The sequence below is a fragment of the Eublepharis macularius genome, chromosome 9 (assembly GCF_028583425.1).
Source record: "Eublepharis macularius isolate TG4126 chromosome 9, MPM_Emac_v1.0, whole genome shotgun sequence".
Classification (NCBI taxonomy): domain Eukaryota; kingdom Metazoa; phylum Chordata; class Lepidosauria; order Squamata; family Eublepharidae; genus Eublepharis; species Eublepharis macularius.
Window position 1 is genome coordinate 70877292 of NC_072798.1, and position 17204 is coordinate 70894495.

The following is a 17204-nucleotide window of genomic DNA, read 5'->3' on the forward strand; positions in this document are numbered from 1 at the left end:
CCCTGTGTACTTTTCTGTTACAGATTTTACATAAAGTTTTGTTGGGGTACTGTGTACATTTTTTGTACATTTTGTAGTATACATATTTCAGTACTTTCTTTTGCCCCAGGACTGAGACTGCTACACTTCTTCAAGCCCTGGAAGTGGCAATTTAAGCGCAGCTTTTCCTTTGAATCTAGTAGTAGCAGAATTAAGCTTTATAAAGCTTTTATAACAAATATTTTATTGGTCTACTTGGTTTATTACTGACTCTGTTACTAAAAAGGTTTGAAGAATAATTATTTATTTTGGATTTGTTTTTTTTAAAAGTAAGCCTGTTATTTTTTATAATTCTATCTACATATTTATTTTTGTATATAAAAGAATTACCAAAAATTTCATTGTATATATCTTGTTTGCTTTGTGTTCAACAATGAATGCCATGACATCCATATAGTATGTGAAACATGTTGGATACAAAAAGTTAACCGTAAATGTTGTTTTTGTGTGTGTGAATGTATATGTATATGTTATGACAGGATTCTTGTTTGTTATTGTCTGTTAATACCAGGACCAATGTAGTTTTTGCCATTAACATTTTGACAGTTGTCATTAAAAACAACAACAAACCAGCCACAAAACAGGAATCATCCAGACACAGTTAAGCAGTTTAACATTTCAGTAAGATCAATAGGAAATTGAAACTAATAGAAGTGGTTATCTGATGATTATGTCCAGAAAGAGCTTCTAAAATAGTCCTTAGGAAGAATAATTACATAATTCCCATTGTCTGGAGAGTAAATAGCATTCAATAAAGTAATGGTTTGGTTAAACACAACCTTCTAGAAAAACACTACCTTCTAGAAAACTTCCACTGGAAGTTTTTAAAGAATTATTTTTATAAGCAATTTTTTAGCCTTTATATATGGAGTGTTCTTCTAAGAAGTGTAATACCCACTTGCAGTGTTTTCTTTTTAAAATTTATTTTGTAACCTATGCCTTATTTGCATATTTTAATATTTCATACAACTCTTCCACTGACCTAGCAAAATATTCAGTCTAGAGTGTATTGCACGATAAGAAGTCAGTGTATTTCTGCTTTAGTTGCAATATTTTCCCATGTGGCCTTTCAAAACTACAGTATCTATCAAATTATATTTTGAATGGACATATAGGACCATCAGTATTCAAATTATAAACCCATGGTTGCTTCAAGTAGGCAAATGAATGAATGAGGAAAGAAAGAGCCCTGAGTTTGGCTGCAAGGTAACACATTGTTTTCTTCCTGGCTCCCCTGTCCCTATGCAAGTAACCAGTGAGCATCTGAGATGCATGTGGCAAAAACATCTCCCAGTTTAGGCAGTTAGCTGTTACGCAGTTTATTCACCTGCAGGAAGAGGAAATGGCAACAAAAGAAATCCACCATTAGCATCAGCTCACTGGTAAATAAACAGATGTACATTAAAATCAGTGCTCATAATGTGTTCATTAGGACTGGAGCCTCTTTTTAACATAGAAAACAGTCCAGTAGCACCTTTAAGACTAACCAACTTTACTGTAGCATAAGCTTTTGAGAATCACATTTCTCTTTGTCAGATGCATGAAAGAGAACTATGATTCTCGAAAGCTTATGCTACAGTAAAGTTGGTTAGTCTTAAAGGTGCTACTGGACTCTTTTCTATTTTGCTACTACAGACTAACATGTCTAACTCCTCTGGATCTTTTTAACATGTGTCTCTGACAAGTCACAATGTAGTCAAATTAAGCATATGCTTAACTCATACAATTGAAATCAGTGACGCTTAATCTATTTTTCTTAATAAATGTCAGGTCTTGTTCATCTGTTATTTTCTCATAGATCAATAATAAACATTCAGTTAATTGGGAAGGAACATAACTGAACTAGATCAAGCACTGCTATGGCCAAAACAGATTGAAGGCTATGATGACCCATTGCACTCTTTACTGAATGGCCCCATTGAATTTCTGTGGGTCTTGCTTCTAAAGTAAGCATGCATAAGATTGGACTAAGGGTGAAAGATAACTGAGTACTGTCCAAAAATTTATCTTGGCCCTGGTCAATATCTGCACATTTAAAATTACTTTTTTCTTAAATTCTGGTTCCATCAGCCATTTGTCTGGACTGGTCTAAACCACTGTTTTGTGAAGGTGCAAAGTTTTGTGTTTCCTTGCTTTTTAACTTTGTTCCTACTTATGTGATCATTACTTTGATTCCCAGCACAGTGATTTGGATCCAAGGACTCCTTTCTGCCAAGTTAGATTGAATGACTTCCTTTTGCTAAGGAAGGCTTAGCAGAAAAAAAGTGGTTAAATAGAACTTGGCTGAAGGGAGGCATGAGATCTCTCACCTGATTGAGGAGCAGACTGGATCAGCACGTTGTTGGAGATTGTGTTATTGTACTATAAGAATAATTCACAATTGTATGTTTCTGTGTGGACAAGCCAGTCCAGTTGCAAATGATGGCTATAGTGAAATATCTAGTGATGAATGGATGCAGCCATTGTTTGTTTCAGTTACATTCAGATAACTGTGGGTAACATACATTGTTGAGCAGCTTTCTATCTGCTTTTGTTCTTTCATTGAGAAACAGTAGAAAGCACGTTTGTATATAGATTTCCATTTTTTTGCCATGGTTATTGATGGTTTCAATAGAACCATGAGTCAGATTTGATTGTATATAAGAAAAAATATTTATTTGATCCTTGTTAATGTAAATATTGAATTATGTATCCTGAATTTTATAGCATCCAGAAAGTATTTATATTTTAATAGTCTTTTATATTAAAAGGGAAGGAGCGATCAGATATCTTGGTTTTCAAAACCAACTGCAGCCAGACCTCTTTCTGATCTACTGCATTTTATCAAACATCTGGATACCTCGTTATTTATATTTGTTCAAAGGGATTTTTTTTAAACTAAATGTTCTTGCTACCTAGTGGTGGTTTTTAAAGATCTTTCAGTGAATGACTTACAATTTACACAGTGAAACCAAGTCTGGAGCAGTATAGTTCATCTGTGTATAAAAAGATATTTTGAAATAAACTTAATGTATTGATTGTATTGTATTGAAAATGAAAAGGTCTATGTTGATGCTATATTATCTTGTCACTAACAGAATAAACAATAATTTATATCTGATTAATTACTTAATTTTATGTATGTCATTTGCCTTGTGTGTGAAATAAGAAATTTTTGTTTTCTTTAATGCATGTTTTTGTGGCTATGTTTATAATTAAATGTGCTTTTATTAATGCATCCTGTTATTTTGTATCCCTGTTCAGAATTAATTGGTGTTATTAACCTTGGAATGAAGCTTTTTATAGCAATAAATGTTCTACTCTGTTTTAGTGCCATTTTTGTCCAAGGGGATAATTCTGAAAACATTTTAAAAACTGAAATAGTGCGGTACATATATGTGCAGATTTAATAGTTAATATCCAAAAAGTAGACTGAACTAAGAACAGTACAGTGCTCAGAAAGGGACTATGTACATTCCCAACCATGTTGTATAGAAAAAAATATTTCTGGTGTGAAATTTGAGTCTGCTGTTTGGTGGAGAAAAGCATTATAAAGATTTTGTAATAAAGAAATAATGCCTTAACTTTCTTAAGATTTATGGCAATTTCAGTTATTTAACTAATGCTTACTAGACAATTGCAACTATATGTCTATGGCAAATTACATCTCTGTGACAGCAGAATGAAATATTTCTGCTAATTGTGAACATTTAGACTACTCGGGATTTTAATATTAAGCATATTTGGGGCTGCAGTACTCTCCTTTTATTCCTTTAGAAGCTCATTGATTAACAAATCCTGAGCAGCAGAAAGTTATTGTTCATTGTTTTTTGAACTCAAGGGATAGAAGGACTGAAACAAATTTTGCTACTGCCAAAGTAATCTTAGGATTATTATCTCTAAACAGATGAAACAGTGTTTCTGAGTTGTTGGGGGGAATGTTTGATCAGTAATAAGTGGTTTAATAAAATAGTATCTGATATTCTCATACAAACAGCATTCAAGTAGGACATGTAAAGATTTACCAATCTTATTAAGACCGCAAGGGCAGATTTTACTGGAATATAGCCTATTTAAAAATCTTCCCTTTAAAACTATAGGTCTAATATTCAATCTCACAAATAAAAAAGCTCTACAATAGCATAGAATAGTCAAATAATACATATAGAGATGTAAAGATTTTGGAGGAGTAACGCCAAAGGACATGAGGGAACAGGCACAATGAGTTCTATATGTCAAACTTTGTAGAATGTGCTTTTTAATCACAGAGAGTTTTAGATTTACCCATCTCAGAGATAAGATTAGTTGTCATACCAACTAGTGACAGTTTCTCATTCAAAGTTTTCATCCAAACTTATTCAAAAGTATCTCGTTTCAAGGCAGCAAAAAACAATTTTATTCTTGGAGAGCTCTTGCTTCCAAAGATGTTTGACTACACTCCGCCCACAGTGCAACATTTAAGACACAACAGGGTTTGTGGCTAGTAAGAGTGAAGCAAGAAAGCCACACTCTGTGAGTGGCAATCACCAACCCAACCCATACTGTGTTACTAACTGTAAACAGTATATGCATTTTATAATTCTATACTTTATAATTCCATACTTAATGTTCACATACATATTTAATATTCATTTTGATTAGCTTCTTAGTCTTAAATGATGAAATTTAGCTAAAATGCATGAAATATGTTATCTGCTTGCACTGTATAATGGGATTCAGACACAAAGGCAAAACCATGATTTGCTGATTGCTGCCATGTAAACAAACCCAGGACATCTTTGGGATTAACCTACTAATTGGACTCTGGTTTACAGAGACAGTGACAGCCATAGTTTCATGAGTATAAGCAGCAAACTAGGTTTTGCACCAACATTGGATATAAATGTCTCCAGGTTTGTTCACTCAGCAGTGAATTGTATCATGCTCTTATATCTGAACTTGGATATTGTTTCATTGCTTGTAGTAAGAGATGTATGAAGGTTTTTTTGTTTTATTGTTTATATTACTGCAGCAATGCATGACCATTCTCACTAAGTATGAAGGTTGTTTTAACCAAATTTTTAAATTTTAATATGAGTTAATATTTCACACCAGGTTGGAAAAACTATGAAAAGGCAAGGTTTGAGTTATAGCTCATTCTTTTTGCAGCATTTAAAATAATAGCATCCTAAATTTAGCCTGTTAGAGGAAGATGAAGAAATAACGTAGAAGAGGTATGTATAAAACTGAATGAGATGAGATATTTTTCACTTGGCTGATATATAATAGGTTAATAAGGAAGTTATTAATGCAACAGATTGTATTTTATTTGTGTTGTCATTCAGTGACCCAAATCTTCTGGTCAAATACAGTCAGGTACTGCATTCCATGCTTTTAAGCTCTTTAATAATTAATTGTACACATGCTTCTATTAACGCCCAGTTAGAAATGGTCACACCGTTATATCTCTTGAAGTAGACATTTTTTCAGAAGCTGAAAACTGCATGCATGCCGCAGTATGAAAAATCTTAAATCTTGCTGGGCTTAATAGGACTTTCTAAAATGAAAATAGATGTTCTTTTGTTATGGAAGTAATGACACATATTCCTGTACTAATTGTTTTCTGTCCACTAATTGTTTTCTGCCCAGCTTCAGAAGCTGGGAGGGGGAGTATAAATAATAATAATTAATCCTCTTATGTTAAAACTTCTCATGTCCTCCACAGTTAATTTTTAATATGAAAAAAAAACACTCAATGTATTTTTGAAAAGGAACCTTCTTTGAAAACATGTTGAACGGTGCATCCAATGCTCTGGTATACTGTACTGTTGGGAAAGGGAGTGTATTCCTCCCTTTGTAATACTGATTTAAATATTAAATGAACACTTTTCAGTATTTTTATTGTCACGTTTGCTAATTCAATTTAAGCCTAGGAAAAAAATGTAAAGTCTGGATATATGGACCTGTATCAGGGCTTATTTAAATATAAGGCATGGGAGCTTTCTGTCATTTTACCTGGACCCCACCACACTCGCATAACAATTATTGACCTGTCTGCAGAACCCGGATGCTGATGTCCTTACGAGGAGAGGGTGACTTACCAAAGCTGCTCTATGTTGTGGGCAGATAATTTTTTGGAAAGTAAAATTTATAGATGGTAGCATCTGTTAGGTAGGAAATCTGGCACCAAAGGAGTGCCATCCTTTGAATCCTGGGTCTGTATCATAATTTAGAGCTGCCATAACTGTGCTTATAAGATGGATGGATGCATATCTTTTAGGTGAAAGAAGATACTCCAAGCACTTAAACCCAGAGGTTTGGCAGAAAGTGGGAGAGAAAATGGCTTATTCAAAGTCATACAGTCTTGCCAACATTATGATGTTGACATGTACCTTCAGATGATGGATATAGGGAGGAAAAAATGCTTTGGCCTGGTCTGGAATGGAGATACTTTGTAAGCAGACTGGGACTTTCTGTATATGTAGCTTTATTCCTAAGGAAGATACACAACCTGCTGTGAAGAGGAACAGCAGCTTAAATGTCTGTCCTGAAAGATGAGAATGATAAGAAAGGCAATGAAATGGTTAGGAAATAAGTTAAAACTGAACCTGGTGAGAATTGAGGGGAAGAGAAAGGAAGGGATGAATAAAGAGGTAGGTATGGATAGTGCAGTAAGTAGATGGGCAGATGAAATGACAGCAATGTTGAAAGGAAGATGAGCAAAGAAGGTTAAACTGATCTTGTGAGAAGCAGGATTGTACAGTTTGAAAAACTAGAGCTGTGCATAGGCAATAGCTCTGCAATATTGTCTTCACTTCTAAGAAGCTATCATTTTCTTTTGTGTACCTTTTTTTTGCTGGTCAACCTGATTTGAAAGTGTTACCACTTCAAGCAATAACATATCTAGGCTTTCATGCTTATTTCTGTGAAGGATGGTTCATAAGGGTGGATAAGCTGGTTTCACTGAAATTAATCGGGAAAGGGTTAACTCAGAACATGTCACAGTATATCTTTTGTAAGCAATTGCTCTATCGGGACTTAAGCCTATTATTCAGAACAACAGACATGCAGCCTGTTTGAATTACTCAATCAAAAACTACTGATTCTTCTTTGATCCATTCATATCACTCTTCTCATTGATCCATTGAGTGTAAGTAGAGATGGGCATGAACCGAAATATGAACCAAAGTTCATCATGAACCAAGCCGCTTCATGGTTCCCGAACCGGTGGTTCATCAGAGCCCATTTCTGATGAACTGAGATGAACTTTAAGTCAGTTCATTTGGTTCATATTTTGGTTTGTCACTAGAGGTGTGCACCCGCTCAGATTTCCTGCTTTGAGTTTATCAGAGTTCAAAAGCAGCACTTTTCTTGCCATTTGCAAACGACAAGAAAAGTGTTGCTTTCAAATGATGGCTGCTTTTCAGCTGACAGAAGGAGGATCCCCTTTCCGTCAGCAGAAAAAAGCTGCCTTTTGAAAGCAACTTTTTTCAGCTATTGGGAGAGTAATCCCCCTCCTGTCATCTGAAAAAAGCTGCCAGCATTTGAAAGCAGCAACACTTTCCTTGTGTGGCAAGAAAAGTGTTGCTGCTTTCAAATGCCAGCCGCTTTTTTCAGCTGAAGGGAGGGAGAGGGGTCCCTCTTCCACCTCCCCTCAGCTGAAAAAAAGCTGCTGGCACTTGAAAGCAGCTTTTTTCAGCTGATGGGGATCCCTCTCCCCTCAGCTGATAAGCAGCTGGCATTTTAAAAGCAGCAAGAAAAGTCTTGCTTTCAAATGCCCTGCATTTTTCACTAAATGGGAGGGGGAGGGCGGATCTCTCCTCCCCCTCCCATTGGATGCAAAAAGCAGTGGGGCGGGAAGTTTGAAGCTCATCTTGCTGGTTGCAAATGCAAACATCTAGAAAAGTGCTGCAGCTGCCCCAAAGTGACAAACCATGAACTGAACAAACCAGTTCATGAACTGGGCAAATTCATGGTGGTTCATGGTTTGTCACATTTCACAAACCACAAACCACCATTTTTCCGGTTCGTGCCCATCTCTAATTTAAGTTTAGGAGTAAATACAGACAACCAGTTTGGCAAGGTAAGTGACAAAACCAATAGGGAGAAATGTTTTAGACAGTTGACTGTTGCTTTAGGTAACCTCAAATATACATGGTGATATCGGGCATTCCACAGCAAAATATATGGGGTAAAATGGGAATTGTCTCTATCATTCATGCTCAGTACTGTCCAGGATTAAGAGGTATTCCTAAGGAGGCACAAGTATGCATGAACTCTAGTGCAATCTTCTCATTGATCCTATTTCCATATGTCTAGATTGTGAGAATTCCAAACCAGTTCAATATGGGCTATGTATATAGGTGTCTATCATTCTATTAATTGTGTCGATCAATCATGTAAAGAACAATGAGGCAGCTTGTATATATTTTTTAAAGTTCATAACAGTTACAGAGTCTCAATACCATTCATTGAGTTCTGGATTCTCACCAGAACAATATATGTGACATATTCAAATCTCTAAACACTAGGGGTGTTCACCTTAAATTAATACCAGAACAGCCAAATATGGGCCTTCTCTAAAAATGATTCTGAGCTGTAAATAGTAATCAATCAGCAAATATTCAGCATCAGTCTCAATTGACTAAGTCACTGGGAGGGTCTTTCTTCTCCACCATTCTCCTTACTCTTTGGCTAACAAATCTTCCAACACCAGGTGTACCTGCATAGAAGGGCCTGTTAAGTCCCTCTATAGAATTTCTAAGAAACCAATTACTCTTTTGTTTCTAGATAAGTAACTACATTACGAGCTAGGAACAAACCTTCTCATTCCTTTTGGAACGTATCTCCTTTCAGCGATTTTGTGAACCCCTTTTCAAAAAAGCATAAAAATATTCACAAAAGATTTGCTTTGAAATCCATATTCCATTCCACACTTGATTGTGCAACTGACTAAACATTTTAAGATATTTAAAATACTTTAGGTCAGATCTCCACCCAACTTAAGAGTACCCAAAGCAGCGAACAATAAAAACTTCAAAACATGATTTGAAACACACACATATAAAAGCAATTAAAAACAAATCAGAACACACAAACAAATATGAGAAAGGGTCATTGAGAATCAGGGAGGGAACATCAGACAAAACAAGTTTTTTACCTCTTGGCAGAAAACAATCGAGTGGGACACAGCAATTTCGCTGGGGGGAGGGAATTACATAATTTCTATACATTCTTGTGCCACATAAGTAGCTACAAGCACTGCGCTGCATCAGAGTGAAAGTGGTTCTGTGCAGTGCTGTTGGACAACACAAGGAGCTTTAATATGATTGCCTTGGTAACCGGTGTGCAGACAGAGTGAAGAAAATGTGAAAAGGTTTCATTCGTCTTTAGTAATGTCATAACGTTTCCAGATCTGATTGGCCACATGGTACCACATGATGCACTGATAATATGAAGAAGCCCAAAAAAGACAATCCAACATGTTAGGACTGTAAATAGATACCAAAAATTTAAGAATATAAGAAAAACCCCACTGCATCAGAGCTCTGGTCTACTTAATCTGGCATTGGGTTTCACAAAATCATCAACCAGTTACCCTGGAAGGGCAATAAACAGCATAGAGGTCAATGTTTTCCCCTGATGTTGCACCCTAGTATTAGTGAACTGAGTTATGCTGCTTCTGAACATGGAGGTTCCCTTTAGTCACCTTGGCTAGTAGACACTGGTGTACCTGTCACCTGTGAACCTGTCATCCCATTTTAAAGCCATCTAGAACACAGTGAATTCCCCGTTTTTACCCCTACCCCTCAAAAGCCTAATTTTTGCATCAAAATGTGGTGCTGCACTAATTAGAGCTGCCTGGCATTAGTTTAAGCATTCTTCAAGCCGAGAGACCGAGCAAAGAGGAGGAGGATGGCATAAAGGGAGGAAGAGAGAGCTACTGATACATTTCTCCATACATGAAGTTTCACAGGCCTAATGTGTAAACATCCCACAACCCTCCTAAACCTGTTGACTTCAATGGACTTAGTTGCACTTAGGACTGCTCATCAGTCTTTGCCAGTAGCACCTGTTTATTGCAGAAAGCTGCAGGTGCTTAAGATTCTGCAATCCAGTATGTTTTGAACCCAAATATGAATATTCTACCTATAGCTTATGAGTTCAGTTTCGTATAATGGTGCATCAACTACTGCAGTTGAGTAACACCCTTGCATTTTATTATTGAAAGAGGAGGAGGATTTGGCAGACAGATGCAGGTTACCAGAGAAGCAGTCCGTTAGCAATAGTAATCAATTCCAGCTTTTGCCCTTTGATGTGTTAATGTTTTAAAAAGAATCCTCCATACCAGAAATGTTATTTTAGTCCGGTTGGCATAAGTAATAGAAATCTACTATAAATATTTGCAAGTGACTGTTGATCAACATTTTTGTTAAGTTTTCTGAGCTTTAAAATTTCTGTGAATATTTCCCATTTACTATTTATAATGCAAATGTTTTGTCTGCTGTGACAAAAACTGACTTGCGAGCCCTTCCCTGTTACTTCTGATTGGACCCCCAAGAGGTCAAAAGGACCCTCCAAGTCTCTGCCTGGTGATACAGCCCTTCCCCTTGCTTCCCAGTGGTGCCAGTTACAAACTGGATAACCACTGATTGCCAGTAATGAGTCTTAAGAGCATCTCCTGTCAGATGGAGTCGTACATCTGAACTCAGTATGTGCATTGCCAGTTAATGGTCCCATCTAGTAGCTGTGCCTTCCACTATGGTTGTACAAGCAAGCGTGGCAGTGGTATGTCACACAACTTTGCACTTTAGAGTTATCCTTCTCCAAGGACAGTGACCTTCTCTGCTGCCACTCTGTTACCACACTTCAGGTAGCAAGGCAGCATAGGGAAAATTATAAATAATTGAGACAGTTGAATCTACTAATCTATTCAACAGAATGCCTTCAGCTATTTCTCATATTCCCTTATGAACACACTGTAACTATTTTAACAGATTAGTGAGTTAATCATTGGTTAAAGCAAACCTGTTTTAGTCAACCACTAACTCTGTAATAATATATGTTCACTGGTTTTAGAGATTTTTTTGTTCTTTTGTTTAAATGGTTTTTGCTTCCCAGAGATTGGTGTTCAAACACGTTGGCAATTAAAAAATACCTTCTTGTCTACACAGCTGGTTTCCATAGTGGTTTCTTTCTTATATTCTTCACAACTATTGAGCCACTTTTGTTGTCCTCCCTTTTTCAAGTACTATTTACTTCCCTGAAATCAAACAAGTTTTTCTTTTGTTCTTCTTGAATTCTTTTATCATCATGTTTTCTTCTTCACGTTATCTAATATTTTCTATTGTTGTATATCCTTTATCATTATACATCAGTTAACCCTTTGTACTAGAATACCTTTACAAAAGCAAACTCCATCCCATATCAATATATCTAATTCTCAACATGGGTCTATCTGCAGATACTTAAATCTTCAGATTTGCACCACAGAGACAGAAGAGAGATTTTCTTGCAAACCTGGGAGATCTCCCTAGGTTTGCCGAAAAATATGAAAACATAAAAAATGGAGGGGGGGGTTAAGCCCCTCTCCCAAGGGAGGCCAGTTTGTGCACACAAAGCACTTCCGTTTACCTGGGTTCATCTATGCCAGTCTAGTGGCTGGAGGGGGATAGGGAAAGGAGGCTCAGCAACCACCACTGCTGCAGGAGCCTCAGACGTAGAAATCTCAACCTGGCCAAATCTGAGGATACTTAAATCTGGAGAATGGATCTGTGAATGTACAAGAAAAGACATATCTTTCTACAGAACTGAAAAGTGCCCCAGGTTTGCAGAAAAGCCAGAAATCTAAGCAAAGGAACACTGTAGGTGGGTTTAAAAAAAATGAAAGAAGCACCTCTAGCTTTAATAAACAGATGTTCTCAGTGACTCCTACTAGGCAACCACAACAATTTTGCTAGTGCTCCAAGCTTGGTTTCTGTCACTAAAAGGCAGGGAGGGGGCAGGGCTCTTTTGGCCTTCGAGGTCAAACGCTTTGGGGGCCAGGCTCAGCTGCAACCACTGGTCAACTTGTTACCTCTCCCATTTGCCTGACTCACCCAGGCCTAGCTGCTTGCTACCGTTCAACAGCAGCCACCCTCCATAAGTTGTTGTGATTTGTCGAATCCCCATTCAGCCATGGAAATGGACTGGGTGACCTTGGGGCAGTTAAACATTCTCAGCTTAATTTACCTCACAGATCATTTATTTATTTACATTTATGATCTGCCTTTCACACGGGGACTCAAGGTGGATTACACAGTGAAATTCAGTACAGTCAAGCCATTCAACAAACATAAGGCATAGATAGAATTTTGAAAACAAGCAGAAATCTGATACAGAGCTGAAAGTGTTGAAACAAAACATGCAATTGACATGACATCATAAACAACAATAATGGATGGTGCACCAAAGTATAGTCTACAATTCCTGCCCCTTTATTGATGCATCTCTTTGAACCATTTCCTTACAGCACAGCCCTGTTTCCTGTGTAAGAAAGCCAGGAGAGTGGCAGGCCATTCCATAACATGAGAAAGTACGTGTATAAGATGCCGCTGATTTTACCTGACTGTAGGGTGGCACCTGCAGAATGCCTTGTTAAGATGATTGAAACTGCCATGGTGTAGCATACGGAGAGAAGCATTCTTGTAGATATGAGGAGCCAAGGCCATGAAGGACTTTGTATGTGATGCCTTCCAGTGGGCCAGTGGTCTCCCCCTGCCCCAATCTGAGATGAGCCAGCATTGACAGGTTAAGCTGGGCCTGCCAGAGCCCCATGCAAAGTGTGTGCATGAGGGAGTTGTGCCTGGTTCGCCTCAGCACTGTGCAAGGCAGCTTGGCCCGCACAAGGCAAAACATTGCCTGGCTTAGCCTGCCTGAGCCCTGCATGAAGTGAGGGAGCTGGATCCTGACCCACTTGTACCCCTCATGAAATCAGGGAAGCGGTGCCCAAAGTGTGTGAAGTGGCACTCAGTCCACTTACACTCCATGCAAGGCAAAAAAGAAGCCCTTCGCCAGTTGGTGAAGTAGGTTGCCTCTTCCTTTCTCTCCCCTTCGGAAGAGTGAGGCAGGGTCAGGCAGACTGCTTCTTCCTCCCTGGGGGTTGTTCTGAGGATAAAATGGAGGAGAGAAAGATGTAAAGAGCTTTGAGTTCCCATTATCGGGTATAAATGAGTAAATGCATAATAAATATAGCTGAAGATAGGGAGCAGATAAAAGTTAGGTTGGTTTGTGTTTGGTAAGAAGAGAGGAAGCAGAGAAGAGGGAGAAAATTGTAGTTGCTAGGAGGAGGGAAAGAGGAATTGTGTGGAGCAGGTGATACAGGGGAAATGAAGTGCCCGTTGCAAGTCCTTGCAGGTTCTCTACTGTGAAACTGGGCTTGGCCTGGCAAATGGCACCATGCAACTGGGCCCTAGTTTTCCTTGGTAGAGGTTGCCAGAGATAGGGAAGAAGGGAAAACTGAAGGTGGGGGCAGATAAAGGTCTGGTGGGTGGTGGGTGGGAAGGAGAAGCCAGGAAAAGGGGAGAGGCTATGGGGGCTTTCAAGGAAGGGAAAGTGGTAATAGTGGGGGAGGGGAAAATTAGTTTTCCTTACAAGTCCTTAGGGGTTCCTCCATGTGGTATATATACTCCATTCTGTGTATCTTAAATTTTTAAGAACACAATATAATAATACTCACTTTGCAAATAGTAAAGTCACTGGGTCCAGTTTTAACAAAAATGGCTTTATCTTCTTTAAAAGAATTTAAAGTATTAGCATGTTTGTATTAATTATATATTTGTACAATTTGGCATATAATACTTTAAAAGTTTATAGATCATTGATTTAAAAGCAGCTTGAAGCTCATAGAACTGTCAATTTTACCAATGTTTAATGAATAGCTAGCAGTTCTTTATATTACAATAATATGGACATTATCCTGCTAATGCTAAGGAAATTTGGTAGCATTCCTAAAGAGTTCTACTAAGAAATAAGTCCCATGTTGTTCAATCAGCCTTACTCACAGGAACATCATTTTAAGATTGCTCCCTTTAAGTCCTGTAGATTTCAAATGGATACTCATGCATAGTTCTCCAATTAAAATAACAAGACGTGCTTTCTGTTGGCTTATCTATTATGTTTCTAATTACACTAAATATCATTGAGGAGACCCAGCATGTCTTGAAATGAAACTGCAATGGAAGCAAAATCATAGCAGTATTTCCTTACCTTAACGTCATCATCTTCAGCAGAAGAGTTTTGACACAGGAGACACTACCAACAGATGTAAAAGAACTATGTCTAGTACAGACTAGCGAATGGTAGAACTGAGTAAGGAGGAGCATCCCATGACACAGAATGTATTTTATCTTAATATGTCTGACAGGGAAAAGAAATTATTTGGTGTTCCTTACAGTTTTTCTGCTAAAGAAAGAGGGGAGGAATGCACCTGCTGATTATAGAGAATATATGTTAGGGCTTTCTTGCAAACACCTGCCTAGCCTTTTATTTGTGCCACCATTTATCAAGTTCTGTTTACAGTTTAAAGACTTTAATGTAGAGCTTATCAGTGGGATGCTTTGATACTTAATCCTTCTAAAGCTGCTCTTTGAAATGCCTATAATGATAAGGTTTGCAAAAGTTACAGGTTCTCTAGCTCATCTTATTGAAGGGCTTACATAAAAGAGAAGGCTCACTTACAAGGAATATTTTATGTCTTTCACATGGATGCTTCTCTCACCCCTCAGCCTAAGTGTAGTGCAAGACAGCTTTTAGTGTTTGAAAACATTAGCATAAGAAAACAATTACATCGCTAGTTCTAGCCGTAAAAGATGTAAATCCCCTGACGTTCAATAGATGTTAGGGCTAAATATGGACTTTACATTAGCAGCCTTATAAATATTTCCATTTGCTAAAAATTAAACCTATTTTACTTCTGGCAAAATCAGCTTTCTCGGCTAAGGTGGCATTACAGTTTTTACTGTGCAGTGCCTAGGTTCTGTCAGCTTGACTGACTCTGACTGTCACATGTCTGGTGGGAGAAAATTTGTTTCCCAAGAGTGTATAATCCTGATTCAGATTGAAACAATGGCACAAGGGGGGAAAAGGGCTTCATCCTTCCCCCTGCACCATTTTCCAAAGCCCAAACAGCCCTGGGAGTGCGGTTTTGCCATTGGGTATCTAAACATGTAGCCTATCAGTGCATCTGATTGGGAGAACCAGGACACCACACTAGTGACACTTCGTGATTGTGCTGAAGCGGACAGTGTCCCCACTTGATCAAGCAAACTGATTTTGCACAAAGTAAAATACCCAGACAGTACTCATTAAACATCATAATTTGGCCCAAATGAGCGTTAACTCTTTCTGTATCACAGCAGTAAGATTATTATCAGAATGCTACTGGTAACAATAAGAATCATTGTACATATAGCCAACTGCATGTCTTGGCCACCAAGACTGTTGTTTATCTGAAGCTTTCTTTTGCAGATATGAGATCCCGACCATTACAGTATATGCATGGCAGTCCTCTGTTTCATTGCCTCACCTCCCTGCTCCTTTTGCTTTGAAGAATCACGTCTGTTGTCCTTTCTCTTTTACACTTCCATCTCTGTGACATCTTGCATGCTGCTGATTGCACATAAAACAGCTACTTCTCCAAGTTTCTTCTCAAGAGCCGCTTCTTTAATAAAGTCTGTGTCAAACCATTGTAGACTTCTCACTTAGGCCTCAACAGTGCCATGCAGCTTTCCCTCTTTGTTCAACCATAGTGCTATTCTTCAAAGCAGTGGAATGAATAAAGCTCAACTAGATCTACACGGGGCATGAGTCATGTTGGGGGTTCCCCAACCCAACTCATGTCACATAGAGCATTGGGAAGTTAATGCTCCCAAGCACTGCAGGGCTGGATTTGGCTTGTGAGCATGGCGCAGGGAAAGGTCAAACTTCAGCCTTCCCCCTTGTGCCATTATCCTGAGCTGGGGTCTGTATATGTGGAGTTGCACCTTGGAAGAAATGGCTCCCTGCAGCCATTTCAGCTTGGGAAAGCAGCACAGGAAGGAAGGCTGGAGCTCCCCCAGCTGCCGTACTGTGCCTGTGAGCTTAATCTGTCCCAGCAATGCTTAGGAATATTAGTTTCCCAGTGTTGTGCTGACAAATTGGTTTGGGGGACTGGTGTCGCAGGTATTGTCTAGTTGAGCCCTAAAGAGAGCAAATGGTAATCATGAGAAACCTGATGAGGATTCTCTCTGTTGCATCTGAGGGAGTGGGCTCTAGTTCTATGCTGGAATGAAATTTTGATGCTTTAAAACCTTAAAAACTGTCACTAGTCTCCAACCTAAGAAAGAGCAAGAGTGATGAGCACAGAGCTAAGTGTAACTAAGTAAAGGAACTTCAGCAGATTTAGAGCAAGGGTTGCCAAACTTTTCTTTAATGAGTACTATTTCTGAGTAATGTAAAATATCCCAAGTTACTCTCTGCTCAGTATATTACTATGTTTTGTTCTATCGACTCCAGCACCAGAAATGAAACGATCAGCTAAGCAGCACAGAGAAGTTTCCTATGAAATAAAAGCCATATTTTTTTTCTTAAGCCGAGACTAAATCTTTTCCTGGGTCTTCTAGGTGATACATAAGCCAACCTGCAGCAGCCTGTCAGGTACTAGTAGCCAGGGCTTTGTTTCTGGGAAAAGAGGTGGTGGAACTCAGTGGGTTGCCCTTGGAGAAAATGGTCACATGGCTGGTGGCCCCGCCCCCTGATCTCCAGACAGAGGGGAGTTGAAATTGCCTTCCGCACTGCTCAGTGGCACAGAAGGCAACCTAAACTCCCCTCTGTCTGGAGATCAGGGGGCGGAGCCACCAGCCATGTGATCAGTTTCAAGAGGTTCCAGAACTCCGTTCCACTGCATTCCTGCTGAAAAAAAGCCCTGCTAGTAGCTCATGAGGTACCTATTGGACACCCCTCATTTAGAGAGTAGCCCTGTTTGTCTGCTGCAGCAAAAACAGCAAAGAATCTTGCAGCTCCTTAAAGACTAATGCATTTATAGTGGCATAAGCTTTTTTTAGAGTAGAGCCATCATCACCAAATGCCTGAATGTAAGCAGTCCGCTCTGACATTTCTATGGGAAACTCAAATGTATACAAGATAAAATGATCATTCACAATAACATAAATCGGTTAACACACAACTGT

General features: G+C 38.6%; 1 protein-coding gene across 1 annotated transcript in view; it reads left to right on the forward strand.

Annotated features, from left to right (window-relative positions):
• Positions 1-17204, forward strand: part of ADAMTS20 (ADAM metallopeptidase with thrombospondin type 1 motif 20) — a 93491-nt gene that overhangs the window by 57084 nt on the left and 19203 nt on the right. The window lies entirely within an intron of this gene.